The sequence below is a fragment of the Pinus tabuliformis genome, chromosome J (genome assembly GCF_031772625.1).
Source record: "Pinus tabuliformis cultivar Carrire ecotype Pingquan chromosome J, CPIR1, whole genome shotgun sequence".
Classification (NCBI taxonomy): domain Eukaryota; kingdom Viridiplantae; phylum Streptophyta; class Pinopsida; order Pinales; family Pinaceae; genus Pinus; species Pinus tabuliformis.
In genome coordinates this window covers 976,938,190-976,954,585 of record NC_142295.1, presented here as the reverse complement: position 1 = coordinate 976,954,585, position 16,396 = coordinate 976,938,190, and positions in this window count along the sequence as shown.

Here is a 16,396-nt window from a genome sequence, read left to right as displayed (position 1 = left end):
GACTCTTACTTCGACGAGTTGATGCGCATTGCCACCAGCCCAGACAGTGCAGGCATCATGCACAAGTATGTTGTTTGTCCGGCTGCATTGAAGACAATGATGCACATGCTTTTAGACGAGTTGGACAGAGGAGCTCGCGCAGTGTACCTGGATGCTATGGAGGCAAGAGTCAGGTTTCCGATAAATGTCATCATGGAGCACAAAGACAGCATCAAGGACTACCAATCTTGGCATCAGTATGTTACTGTCAATTAGCTTGAAGATGTTGAGGAGTTGGACTTCCATGGTTGTCTAAGTCAGAGTGATGTCTAGCATGGCTTTCTCAAGCCATTTTGTTTCACATGGGTACATGTGCATTGTAATGTAAAGTCATGTCAAGTGTACGTCAAGTTGTGATAGTTGGATGTAATAGTCATAGAATAGGTGAAGAGTCGTGAGGGTAGTTGAGCTGTCACAAAGGGGAATGTCAAGGGTCACCCCACCCTTTGCTATAAATAGTCCCTCATAACTCATTGTAAGGGTTTTTGGTCAGCCAAGCTTCCGATAAGACTATCTTGGAGAGAGCTTGGACATTATTGTAATGAGCCTTGGCTTCTCCACTGCGCAGAGCTAGTACATCTCTTTGGAGGAGCAGCGGAATGTGGCTATAACGTTCCACTATTAGAGCTAGTGGTTGGACATGGATGTATTGTATGATTGGAACTTACGCTTCTTTATATAATAAGCGCTAACACGTTTCATGCATTTTTTGTATTGTATTCTATGTTATCTGGTTTACTCTAAATGATATATGTATTGGTTTGCTTATGCATGCATGTATGGACTATTCTGTATATATATGCATGAATCTTTCTGAAATGTGTTGTTGGTTTAACCATCACTTTGGATTGCTTGCTAACTCGCTTTCCAACTAGTGATGCATCTTTGCTCATGTGCTCCCTTCCAAACCGAGTACTATTACAAGTTTCCAAGGGGCGCACTCATCTCAACCCCCATGTGTTAGAACCTCTCATGCACCTTCCTTGGCTCACTGCAGCTGTCACACCCTTGCTACCAACAAAGTTATCATACTTGCCTCTTTGAAAAATCGCAATCAAGGCATTACTATACGACCCACTGGTGGGACTCCTACACCAAATATTCTGAGGTCTAATTGGGACTTCTTACCGGGGAGATCCCCTTGACATGTTGGCGGGTCCAGCACTGTCAACACTTCCATAAATACATGTCCATGGATTACCATAACTGAAATTCTGGTAAAAATTGAGTACCATGTTCATGAACTTAGTGGCACAGAATGAGCAGGATATAGGACTCACAAAGCACGAGTCCAATATATGAAGCCGGGTTGAAAGTATCTATCACATAATGGAGTCTGGTTGAGCCAAGAGGCTCATTCTACAACCTAGCATGAGGGGATTTGTAAGTTTGTCTGTTCATCCGTTCTCCTTTAAAATAAAATAAAAAATAAAAAATAATGTTCTAAATAGAAATATAACCCTGGCTGTAATAAAAAAAAGTATGAATAAGATGTTTAAATCTTATAATTTTCAAAAATATTCCAAAAGAGATTTAAGTAAACTATTTGAAGATTTATGTTAACTAATTTATGTTCACATCAACTTCATATATATGTATATATAGAAAAAAAATTGTTAAAATAAAACATTTTAATGCTATATATAAAAAAATATTTAATGCTGGTTATCAATAAAATATTTTAATAGAAATTAATATTAACACATACTTAAAAATATGTTAATAATAAAAAATATGTTTTAATTTGTGTGATAAAATGTCTCGACGTACTTGTGATGTAAAATATTTTAATGTAAACTTGCACAAGAAGATTAGTAAATGTGGTTGATATATGTCGAAGGCGTATAATTATGATTATTAATTAATATTATTACGATTGTTAATTATTATTATTAATATAAATATTGTTAATTGATTAAATAAATCATTCATTATTAATTTATACCCTAGGAATATGAACCCTTAGATTGATTAACCTAAAGGATTAATATTATAAACCCAAAGTATATAAATTCTAAGATAAATATTATAAACCCAAGGGATAAATATTAAACCCAAGGGATAAATATTATAAATCCAAGGTATATAAACCTTAAGATAAATATTATAACCCTAAAATAAACATGGTTGATTTTCATATTAACAAAATCTTTGGCACAATGTGACATTGGACTATGGTTGACCATGATTGATTTTCATATTGAGACAACCTTCTCAAAATGCATGTTGGACAATGGTTGACCATGGTTGATTTTCATATTGAGACAATCTTTGTCACAATGTGATGTTGGACCATGGATGACCATGGTTATCACAATGTGACATTGGACCAAGAGACAATCTTTGTCACAATGTGACCATGGTTGATTTCCATATTAAGATAATCTTTGTCTCAATGTGACCATGGTTGATTTTCATATTGAGACAATCTTTGTCACAATGTGACGTTGGAACATGGTTGACCATGGTTGCGACATGGTCGACGATGGTTGAGACATGGTTGACCTTTGATAAAACCAAGGGATTAATATTATAAACCCTAAGTATATAAACCCTAAGATAATATTATAAACCCAAGGGGTTAATACTAAAAACCCAAGGGATAAATATTATAAACCCAAGGTATATAAACCCTAAGGTAAATATTATAAACCCTAAAATAAACATGGTTGACCATTGTTGACCATAGTTGATTTTCATATTGACACAATCTTTGTCACAATTTGACGTTGGACTATGGTTCACCATGATTGATTTTCATATTGAGACAACATTTAGCACAATATAACGCTGAATAATGGTTGGCCATGGTTGACCATGATTGATTTTCATATTGAGACAACCTTTGTCACAATGCGACATTGGACCATGGTTGTCATAATGTGATGTTGGACCTGACCATGGTTGTCATAATGTGACATTGGACCAAGAGACAATCTTTGTCACAATGTGACCATGGTTGGCCATGATTGACCATAGTTGAGCATGGTTGATTTACATATTGAGACAATCTATGACATAATGTGACGTTGGAACATGGTTGACGATAGTTGATTTTCGTATTAAACCCTAGGATTAATATTGTAAACCTTGTGAATAATATTATACCCTAGGAATATGAACTCTTAGATTGATATACCTAAGGTCGTGATATTATAAACCCAAGGGATTAATTCTAAAACCCCAAGGTATTATAAACCCAAGGGAATAATATTAAACCTAAAGGATTAATATTATAAACCCAAGGGATTAATACTAAAAGGCCAAGGGATTATAAACCTAAGGGAATAATATTAAACCCAAGGGATAAATATTATAAACCCAAGTTATATAAACCCTAATATAAATATTATAAACCCTAAAATAAACATGGTTGACCACAGTTGATTTTCATATTGACAAAATCTTTGCACAATGCGACGTTGGACTATGGTTAGCCATCACTGATTTTCATATTGAGACAACCTTTCTCAAAATGCGACATTGGACAAAGGTTGATTTTCATATTGAAACAATCTTTGTCACAATGTGACGTTGGACCATGGATGACCATCGTTGTCACAATGTGACCTTGGACCATGGATGACCATCATTGTCCCAATGTGATGTTGGACCAAGAGACAATTTTTGTCACAATGTGACCATGGTTATTGACCATGGACCATGGTTGATTTTCATATTGAGACAATGTTTGTCACAATGTGACATTAGAACATGGTTGACCATGGATGACCATGCTTGTCACAATATGATGTTGGACCAAGAGACAATATTTGTCACAATGTGACCATGGTTGATTTTCATATTGAGACAATCTTTGTCACAATGTGACATTGGAACATGGTTGACCATGGTTGATTTTCATATTGACTATGGTTGAGACATGGTTGACCTTGGTTGACCAAGATCAACCATGGTTTACGATGGTTGACCATGGTCAACCATGTCTCAACCATGGTTGAACACAGTTGAGACATGGTTGTCCATGGTTGACCATGTTTGAGACATGGTTGACCATGATTGATTTTTATATCGAGACAATCTTTCTCACAATGCGACGTTGGAACATGGTTGACCATGGTTGATTTTCACATTGAGACAATCTTTGTCATAATACCACATTGGACCATGGTTGACAATGATTGATTTTCAAATCCAGATAATCTTTGTCAGAATGCAACATTGGACCATGGTTGATTTTCAAATTGAGAAATTTTTTGTCACAATGCGATGTTGGATCATGGTCGACCATGGTTGTCACAATGAGAAATTGGATAATGGAATAATCTTTGTCAAAATGTTGCCATGGTTATTGACCATTGTTGAACATGATCGACCATGGTTGACCATGATAGATTTTTATATTGACACAATCTTTTTCACAATGCGACATTGAACCATGGTTGATTTTCATATTGAGACAATATATGTGGCAATGTGGCAATAGACCATGGTTGGCTATGGTCCAATCTTTCATGTCGAGACAATCTTTTAAAAATTTATAATATAGAAAATAAATAAATATATTTCATAATTAGTTACCTTCTTAAAATATAATCAATCAATATTAATCTCATTACAGTGATTATTATCATTTAATAAATTTTTTTATACCATTAGTATTTTTTAATAAATTTTTATTTATATATATTTTAAATGAATTTAATGATCAAAAGTAAATAATTTTTCAGAAACTTATAAAGTAATTATCATGTACATTTTAGAAATGTTATCATTCTCATATATATATATATATAAATTTTGAAATTGTTTTGTGGGTAGTCATCTTTTCTTATATTTTATGTAAATTTATGTTAAAATCAAAATATAAATTAAGAATATATTAATTTAAACATTTTAAATTATTAAAAATTTAATTAATAAATATATTAAATTTTTTAAATTAAAAACATATTAAAATTTTATTTACAATAAGTTTTATATTAATTTTTGTCTTGTTTTCTTTTGTTTGGCAGATGATATATGAATAGAGGAGGTTTGTAAAGTTAAGTTTGCAAATAGTAGAAGAGTGATCTTAATTAATGTTCACGTGAATTTGACTTAACACGTTATGCTCATAAACATGGAACAAACTGAGGCAGAAATTATTGTGACATTCAATCCCTACCTCTAATTTCTTCACTAAATCTCTAGCCGTTGGCGCTGACACAATTATATGGCGAGCCGTGGGATTAATGAATCCTTCTTCCACGGCTTTGTCAATGAATGGTAACAGTGAATTGTAGTAACCGTCTATATTCAGAACGCCAACCTAAAAGCGACTTTATTTTTTTGGCCAACAACTAATTATTACATTTTAAAGATGTAAGCAAATCAAAACTACTCTGACGGGCCTTAAAAGTGTTCATTTCGATGTTTCTAAATTGTAATATTGACGTGCATCAAAGAATCACTGGCTTGTCGTGTATCCCACGCTGAGCCTATGTTATCATTTCCAGTGATTCTTCCAAAGTCCCATAGCCACCTGGCATAACAAATTTTTACATTCTTGATTGAAGCTCTCTTTTTTTCTTTCTTTCTTTCTTTTTTTTCCAGATAAGAAAAAACATTGATTTTATTATATATACAGTAAAATCAATACATTGAGGTTCATCTAGATGCGTTATATGAACTTTATATTGCCACTCAACATATCAGTAGCCCAAGAGAAATGTCAAAATAGTTGTTGTCCAAAGGCACTACATATTCCATGTCTCCATAATAAAAGCCATAGCCAAAACAAAAAAGAAGGGAGTACATGTATCAAAAACATCCAAGATATAGTCCAAATGTATGAGGAAAACATGTGCCCATTGTGCAACCTATAGTGGATACAACACAAGAAACAAAAACAATGGAGACAAAGGTCAGGGAAATGGTGTAAAACCTGCATCTATCGAGCATCCATCCACCTCCAGAGTGATATGAAACCCCTCTAGTGAGTCAAGGAGACCTTGCTTAGGTAAAGAATCTGCAACAGTGTTGTGTTCTCTATGTAAGTGTTGTATAGAGAAGCCTAGTATGTAGAAATTCTGCAAATTCTCTACAAATCTCGCTCTGAGACCATATAGAAAATCTGATTGTAAATTAACCCGATAATGCAATATACCAAAGCAAAATACTATAATCTACTTTTACTATCAAACTTGTGGAAGTTTAAAGATTGAGCAAGAACGAGCTAAATACATATAACCAGAAGAAGAAGAATCAATGCACATGAAACACAAAAAATACTTAGGGGAAAGCCTCAACTAAAAACCCCACTATTTGTATTCTCATACAAGGTGGAAATACATCAGAATTATACAAAGTCTTAGCTCTCACAGCTAGCCAGCTCTTAATGCAATCCTTGTGGATGCTCATAGGCAAACAAAGCTTTTCACAAGCCTTCTCCTCTACCCTTCAAGCTCTTATTTTCTTGCGCAGTTACCTCTAGGATGATCTCCTTCACCCAGTGTAACACTGCTCTCACACACTTCTCTAACACACTGTTAGAATTGCGCAATCCTTAAGGAACCTTTCCTTGACTGCATGGATGAGTTTCTTTTTTAGGAAAACACATGCAACTGATAGTAACCTGTCCTTGACATTTAGCTCAACCAGGTCTTTCTCAAAATGGACATACATGAGTTTCTGATGAGAGAATCTTCAGCTATCTGGAGTACACTAGTTGAGTGCATTCATGCATCAACTGACTTAACTCACAATTAGTTTTTCAAATAGTTTGGAACTAATCTAACTGGACTTAATTCAGTGAACTGAGCTAACTAATTACAACTCAAATATAACTCAATCTTATCTCCTTAATTTAAGGGATAATTGTTGCATGATTGCAGAAAGACTTTTAACTTGAATTTCTCCAACTAATTAATCCATAATGAATTAATTAATTAATTCCAAGCAGCTAGTGAGACTAAATTCGAATTTAATTCACAATTTTAATTCAAGGACAAATTAAAATTGGAATTTCTGGATTCTATTTTTATCATTTCTTGTTGCTATTTTCAACACTCCCTCTCAACAAGAAAGGAATTCAACACGATCCCAATCCTGAACCTTTGGAATGTTCTGCATGCAACACTTCTCTCTAGTGTTGTCGCTCCACCAACTCCAGAAACAAAAAAAACATCCGACCTGAATCAGTATGATGCATCTATCATCAAAGTCTCTGTCCGCTATTGCCTCTATCAACTGAAAATTTTGCGCTTCTGCTGACTGTGCCTTTCTGCACTGTTTTCGGTCTTTCTCTGTGCTCTTCAGTACCTGACTGCTCTAGCCTCTATCACTTTGATCTCTCACTGCATCAATCCCACTGATTCCTCCCGCTACTATGTACTTTGGGCTTCCGTAGCAAGGTACGATCCATGAGATAAAACCTCTCAATGGACCCTGCCCAATTTCAGCCTTGTTGGGACTATCACTTCACATATCCCCACCTCACACCTGGAGGTATGGCTATATGTGATTCCTCTACCCATTCCAATTGTGGCTCCTCCACAATTGTCTGAGACTTCTTATGGGATTACATGTTGAGAGGTAATTAACTCTCCCTTTCAACCACCAAGTCTCTAACATTTGACTTGCTCCTCAAGGGTTTGCATGCATTTTGAACCTCAAGAGCATACAAGTTCTTGATTCGTGAACCGATTTGCTTCACCTATCTAATAGTGAAGTGTCTAAGGAAAACCTTTCCCTTACTAAAGACAACATCGTAGCCTTTGTCCTCCAACATCACGACCGATACCAAGTTCAAGGTGATAGGAGCTCCATGCTCCCTCTGAAAAGCAACCGTGCCCACTCCTGAAACACTAAACTTTTTGTTGTCACCCATCTCTATGCACTTCTTGAGGTCTTTCTCCTCCAAGGCACTGAATAAACTTTTATCGCCGGTCATGTGGAATGAGGCTCCACTGTCAAGATACCAAACACAACCCATCATCGATGACACCATGCATGTGATGAGAGTAAAGTCCATTTCGAACTGAGAGGCTAATGCCTCGCCTTCCGATCCTTTTGAGGATCCCTTCTTAGACTTCTTCAATGGGCAATTAGTTGCATAATGTACCATCTCCTTCTTTTTTTTTTTAAGTATGATATGAATTCGATTTGCACCTGCAACCCCGAACTTCAAACTTCAAATTCTCTTTTCCGTATACTGTTCACAGCTCTGATAAACTTGGCTCTGATGCCATGTAGAAATTCTGCAAATTCTCTACAAATCTCGCTTTGAGACCATATAGAAAATCTGACTATAGGTTAACCCGATAATGCAATATACCAAAGCAAAATACTATAAACTACTTTTACTATCAAACTTTCGGAATCTTAAATATTGAGCAAGATCGAGCTGAGTACATATAACCAGAAGAAGAAGAATTAATGCACATGAAACACAGAAAATACTCAAGGGAAAGCCTCAACTAAAAACCCCACTATTTGTATTATCATACAAGGTGGAAATACATCAGAATTATACAAAGCCTTAGCTCTCATAGCAAGCCAGCTCTCAGTACAATCCTCTTGGATGCTCACAGGCAAACAAAGCTTTTCACAAGCCTTTTCCTTTGCCCTCCAAGCTCCTGTTTCCTTGTGCAGTTACCTCTGGGATGATCTCCTTCACCCAGAGTAACACTGCTCTCACACACTGCTCTAACACACTGTCAGAATTGCGCAATCCTCAAGGAACCTTTCCTTGACTGCATGGATGAGTTTCCTTTATAGGAAAACACATGCAACTGATAGTAACCTATCATTGACATTTAGCTCCACTGGGTCTTTCTTAGAATAGACATGCATGAGTTTCTAATGAGAGAATCTTCAGTTATCTAGAGTAACTAGTTGAGTGCATGCATGCATCAACTGACTGATAACTCACAATTAGTTCCTCAAACAGTTTGGAACTAATTTAACTGGACTTAACTTAGTAAACTGAGCTAACTAATTACAACTCAAATATAACTCAATCTTATCTCCTTAATTAAGGGATAATATCCTTAATTTAAGGGATAACTGTTGCATGACTGCAGAAAGACTTCTAACTTAAATTTCTCCAACTAATTAATCCATAATGAATTAATTTATTAATTCCAACCAGCTGGTGAGACTAAATTCGAATTTAATTCACAATTTTAATTCAAGGAAAAATTAAAATTGGAATATCTGGATTTTATTTTTATCATTTCTTGTTGCTATTTTCAACACAGTAGAGTGTCCTACAAGTTTTTGATGTGCCTCAGCCAACCTTGTAGATGGGGATGTGAAATGTGTGAGGATCCCAAGACATGATTGATGATGGCTTGGGAGTCTCCATATATGTTGATGTTGTGGATGTCTAGAAACTCCGCAAACCAGAGTAGCCCCCAAAGTGCCATAGCCTCTACCTTCATGTTAGTCCCCCCTTCACCCCCCCAGTGGATCCTATATTGTGTCCATGCAGATCCAAATCCCACATTTGCATCTTCCACCTGGTTCTACACTGTCAAAAAAACCAGCAACATATGGAAAAAAAGGATCATCAGTGCCGTGAGACACCATAGGTGGACGAGACAGTGGTTGTTGCAGTGGATCCATCGAAGTGTGTATGTTATCTATGATCCTGTCAACACTGAGATATTTGTGATCAAATATAATGTTGTTTCTAGCTTTCCAGATCTCCCAAAAAGTGAGCATCGGGATGGCTCATCGATGCCTATTTTGGGTACTCCACCAAAGTAAGCATGTATCAATGGAACAATGGTCAATGTATGCAAAGGAGAGAATGACAGACAAACCGTGCCAAATCTGAACTGTAATAGGACATCTTAAGAGAATGTGGACATTGTCCTCCTCCTCCTGCGAGCAAAATACACAAATACCAGGTCCCAGTAGACCCCTCTTCTTCAAGTTCTCCCAAGTGAGTGTCTTGTTCTGCCAAACTAGCCAGGTGTACAAAATAATCTTGTGTGGGATTTGTACATTCCAGAACTTGGTGAACCAACAACAGTCATGGTAGTTATGTGTGCTACAACAGATGTAATTGTAAGTATCTGCAACTGAGATGGAACCCTTTTTAATAATACCATCCCACCCAATCTGATCTCCCATATTAGATTTGTATATCCCAACATTCCGGATCTCAGCAACAATGTTCCTCCAGGTGTCAGCCAAGCCCCCCTGTAGACCCAATTCTTATGTCTCTTTCCAAATTGGCCTATTCCCTGACTCAATTGCGTATGCCCTGATAAAAAATATAATGCCCCTTGTGTAAAGATAGTGGGCGATTTCCACAGTGTAATGCCTATGCAATTCAGCCCCAAGTATCTTGTCCCTCCCAATGATGATGTCCTTACCGGATCCCATGTTCCTATAAATCCTTTCAATGAGGCAGTGCCAAACTCTGTTGAGGTTGTTCCATATAGCAGATCCATATGCCTTGCCCACTAGTCCCTCTCTCAACCAGTGACAAATCTTAATCTCCTTAAGATATTTTGTCTTGATGATCTCACTCCAAATACCTGTGCCAAGTAGTCCCCGCCATAGAGATTTTGTGAGGAGTTCCCACCCAAAAAGCTTTATGTTCAGTATGCCCCAACCCTCCATAGCCTTGGGTCTAGTGATCTTGTCTAATTTAACCAGATGGTATTTATGCTTTGTTTCAGATCCAACCCAAATGTATCTAGCAATAGCATAGTTAATATGTTTAATGATGGATGTAGGTATGCAGAAAAGGTGTGCCCAATATACAACCAGTTGTTGTAGTACCAATTGTACAAGAATGACTCTGCCTCCAAGTGTAAGACACCTGTGTGCCCATCCTGATATCTTCTTGTGGAATCTATCCACGATCCATAGCCAGTCTTGGTTACGATATTTATTGGGCTTGATTTTGTATCCCAGATACTTCAAACCATCCCCAATCGGAATAGCTCTCACCCCAAAAAGGTTTGAAATATATGCAATATCCTCCTGCTTACCTTCCCCATATAAGATTTCTGACTTGTCCTTATTCATGTACAACCTAGATGCGCTGCCAAACTTGTGAAAGATGTTATGAAGAGAAGTCCACATATATCTGGATATGATCCCAAATGTAAGTATATCATCAACAAAAAAGCTGTGTGAAACCCTTATATCCTGCCCCATAGGCAAAGGTAGATATTCACCCCTATGGCAAGCATGTTTAATTCTGTGGCTGAGTTCGTCCATGATCAATATAAACAACAGAGGGGAGAGCGAGCACCCCTGTCTCAGCTCGCATCCAGTCCCAAAGAAGCTAGTCGGGTATCCATTAATGAGGATAGCAAATCTAACAGTTGTGACAAAGGCCATAATCCATTCAATGGATGGTGTGTGTAGTCCAATTTTGTGCAGCACAATGTGCAATAAGCCCCAATGAATGTTGTCATATGCCCGCTGCAAATCCACCTTCATGATTGCAACTTCCAATTTCTTAGTATGTATGGTGTGCATGCATTCCTGTGTCGTTGAAACCGCATCGTGAATCAGTCTATCTTGTAGAAAGTCGTATTGTTCCAAAGTGATGAATTTAGACAGAGTGTTTTTAATACGGAGAGAAATGATTTTGGAGATCAATTTATATATCAGATTACAAAGTGAGATGGGCCTATAGTCCTGGAAATTCCGCAAGTCACTCTTCTTAGGGATAAGAGAAATATATGTGGAGTTGATCTCGTTAGTGATGTACCCATCCAATCTAGACTGTTCCACCATTTGAACCAGGTCCTGTCCCATAAGATCAAAGAAGTGTAAGAAAAGTTCTACAGTCCATCCGTCTGGTCCAGGGCATTTGTCTTTGGAGAAAGATTTCAATACAAAGTGGACCTCCTGCAATTCGACCGCCTTGTACACTTCTTTGTTCCTATCTTCATCAAACATGTTGGGGTAATATTCGGATGCCCAAAGATGGTCCTCAATATTCACATTGTCCCTACTTTGATATGTCTGCTCAAAGTAGGCAACCGTTGCACGTTGTATCTCTGGAAGTGTTATATAGTATTTTGTCACGCCTCTCGCACTTCCCTATGTCATACCCCGAAGTGCCCAAAACTTGGTAATCATGTCTCCCTGAAACACTGATGGAAACATGGCTTGAGCCTTCCCTGAATAAGCAAGCTCTAAAACCCTAATTTCTGGTTCAGCGCAACCCTAACACTAGAAACTAGTGTTGATCGCTAGTTGCACTATACTAGCCTTGCGCTACTAGTGCACTTTTTGCTTGGATACCCGCGCTGATGCCTAAAAGGAAAGTTTTCCCAAAGAGGACAAGAAGCTTCGTGATTTAGAGGCTTCCAGAACAACGACCTGGAGGTTGTTCAGTGTGGATGTGTCAAATTCTCCCAATATTTCCCTTTGATCTTATCCTTATGAGCTACCTCCTTGATATGAGGGCCTTCTGCTATGTTTGTAGAGATCCTAACTCCCTTTCCCTGCCTATATTAATATTTATCCTCTCCCATTCCCAAATGGTTGGTCTTTGGCTATTTGCACCCTTATGCTAAGATAGTGCCTACATGCTATTCATTTGGCTTGGAGAAGGAGTTCTTGGAGAGCTTGAGCTTGGACTTTGACATTCACTCAAGGAGAGCTTATTGACATCAAGGCTTGGTGGTATGCTTCCTCCTTTATTTTATTAATATATACAACTGTTGGTTCACTTTCCATAAATTTTTGTGTTAATGCATCATTTATCTTAATGCTCATTGATCTGTTAAGTGGATTACTTTCGATTATGCTATTTGTACTTGTATGCTTTGTTGTGTTTTTGGTCCCTTGTGCAGGTATCCGAACGATGTGAGAAATAGAGTTGAGCTTGAAGCACAAGTGATTTGAGGTCTTCAATAAAGGAGTACGTTATAGTATCAGAACGAGGTAGACCATCTTCCTCTTCTCTCATTTCAATTGTAATTTAGGAAAGTGTCCTTGTAGATTGTCATGTAGGTTGCTAGTCCCACTCATTGGGCTAGAGGGATCGTCTTTGTCCACAGAGAGAATTTTCCTAGAAAACAGGAAGGGTGTGAACCTCACAGTCATTGGAGTCCTTAATGTTCCAAATGGAATTTATCTGCCTTCTATAGTTTGCATACCTGTGGAAAAACTTCGTATTTCTATCCCCCTCCTTTAGCCATATAGCCCTGCTCTTCAATCTCCAAGTCACTTCCTGTATGTGGAGGATATGTTGTTTTTTCTCCTCCAAAGCTTTGATATTGTTGATAAGTTTGATGGATGGGTTTCCCAAACCTAGATTCCATCCCATCACCTCCATCTCAACATGTATCTCATCCAAATCCATGCACAACTTTGGGTTTTTACATTTTTCCAAAATTTTGACCTTCCTTTTTAGCTCATGTAATTTATGTACCATATCCTGCATAGGTGATGATTTTGTAATCCTAAATTGTGACCATGTATCTTGTACCAACTTGTCAAATTTGGGATCCTCGAGCCAGATATGGTTAAATTTAAATGGAATGCCCATCCTAGATTGTGCCTTCCTCCAAATAAGTGTGATGGGCAGGTGATCCGAGATGTATGACTTCAAGATGGAGGTCTGCACAATACCCATCCTCTCCAGTAGTTCATCCTGAATAAGAAAACGGTCCAGTCTCTTAGCAATATGATGTGAACTAGATCTCCCATTATGCCAAGTAGGAACCATCCTCTGTGGCCAGATATCTATCAAATTGCATTCCCAGAAGATAGTTTTAAGCTTATCCGCCAGTGTGTCCATTCTAGTGTTCTTCCCCCAACATTCCTCCAGTGCAGTGGTGGCATTTAAATCCCCTGCCACAATAAGTGAGTCCAATTTCAATAACTCAGTCTCCATGAGTCTGTCCCAAAATCCGCAACGATCCTTGTAAGGAGCATATATGTTAAGGATCCTGAAGTGTCCCACCAGTCCTCTTAGTTTTCCAGATAATAAAATTCCTGCAAAACATCTGTATGCCTTGAATCTGACCCACCTTGGATCCCACAAAGCAACCAGACCCCCAGAGTGGCCCATAGAATCCATAGCCACCATATGCCAAGTAGGAAACATTTTCCTGAAGTAATCAAGTGCATTATGGGAAAGAGTCATGGATTCCTGTAAGAGAATGATGGAAGGGTGCATAGAAAAGAATAGTTCTCTGAGGGAAAGAAATTTTTGCGAGTCCCCCAGACCTCACATATTGAGTGATAGGCAAAGATTCATGTTAAAAAGGCTACGGGCACTTGTGCTAGAAGGGACTGTGGGTCAGTGGTGGAGCCGATAGGGATGTCTATGAGAGTATCAAAAACTGAAAAAGGAATTTTTTTGGGTCGCCCCTGAAAATACCTACTTCCCCTATTATTTCTTCTCCAGACAATGATATTGAGTGCAGAGTTTGGGCTAATTTTTGGGGATGTCTGGGTCCGAGGATGCTGTATAGTGAGGGTACGAAGGTCTAGCATAGGTTTGGAGAGAAGATATTCGATGTCATTGTCAACAAAATTTCTAGGAGATAGAATGGGTGATCCCAGAGTAATAGGGGTTTTTCTAGATGGAATGACCACAGGTAGCATAATATGTGTTGGGGAGTGTCTCGAGTGTGCAATTTCCACGAGAGGAACAGGGGGAGGATCCAATAAATATATCAGCTTCTGTGGAGGGGTAGAGCACGTAGGCCCTGATGGACGATCACCACGCAGTATGGGGGGATGTCGGGAAGAGCGTGTCGAGTTCACAACAATCAATAGATCCATGGGGGTGGTGGATGGCCCTGGAGGGAATCTATATATGGATGTCATAATTCAGAAGTTGAGGAAATAGTGTTGGCAGTATGGGGTGAGGATGGGTGCTCAATATGTGAGGAGGTCGAAGTGTCAACCAGTGTATGCCGCACATAAGGAATAGGATAAGACAAGTTGCGTGTACCTATGTATTGTCGTAGCTGCACATGTACCTACTTCTGAAGAGATGGTGCCTCCAATGTCTCAGCACTCCCAGCCCAGTCCACGATATCCCATTACATCTTGTGTGTATGTATGCCCAAACGTTGTGCCCGCAAATGCCCCATGTGATGACAGATTAAGCAACAAAAAGGGATGCTCAAGTAGTCCAAGAGTTGATGTATCTAGATTTGGTCCCATGCCAGGTCGATATGAGCAGGTAAACCACCAGAGAGCCCCCTTTCTATCAATACCCAAGTGACCCTCTTGTCCTTGGCACCGATACATTTTGGATCCACATAAATGAACCTTCCAATTGTGTTCCCGATGTCCATGAAAACTTGTTTAGTCCAGAACTCGATAGGTAATCCGGGAAGCTTAAGCCAGATATATCTATGCTGGGGGGTATCCCAGAGAGGGTTGAATCCAACATACCATGGATGCAATGACAGGAAACCCCGTCCCCGAACCCACGACATGCCAAGTATTTTTTCCAGGTCCTCATGATGTAAGAAGTGAAAGCTATACCAAGAGTTCATAAGACGACACACAGTGGGAACATATCCTAATAAAATCTTCCATTTATCTTCCACCCAGTTCTGGTAGATTTGCAAAATACCAGTGTCTGACTAAGGCCTGCTTCTGTAGGCTGAGAACTCTGTCCAGAAGAAAATCATAGCCAAAACTAAGTAATTGTGTCTATGTGGTGGTGCGAACCACCCTTCTCCCTTATTTGTTTTTCCAATATAGTGGAGTATGTGCACCATCTGTCCTCGGATGGAAGTATGTGCCAAATGCAGCATATTCCACCGAGTGTGTTTCCATTTGAATACCTGCCATCCCTTATGTACAGAGTGGCGTCTGAGTCAGACCACCCAACTTGCCAGCAGCGCAAGTGGCCTACGCAACGAAGGTGGCATTAATAAAAGCCTCATGTGTCGAGGTGTCAAACAAAAAGGGGTCAGGTACATCCATGGGCCCAAAAGAGAATGGGGCAGTCAATCGTGGCAGTGGTGGGTGATGAAACAAAGCCAAGTGGTACAGTTAGTGATGAGGAGAGAGATATATATGGAAAAGAAACGGGGGGGAAGGAATGTCGTATGTGACAGGGTGCAGGAAAACCAGTCCAGGAAGGAAAGTTATATATATAGTAATGTCACATTAAGTGTCCTGCCCCCAATCCCGATGGGAGATGGTCTAGAGATCAGGAAAGTCCAGATATAGTCACAAGAATAATCAAAAGTAATGGCCCAAAATCATAATATGTACCCCACAAGTAATCCCCACAAATCCATATGTAGCCAACCACCCCTCTGTCACCGCGTATACCTATTCGTAGATAAATGAGGATGTCAAAGGCCACCCGGGAAACCAATCCAAAATATATTCTATACGTTATTTATCGGAAACTAGACTGCCTCAAAATGGAAAAAATCAAAACACCACCAGGTAT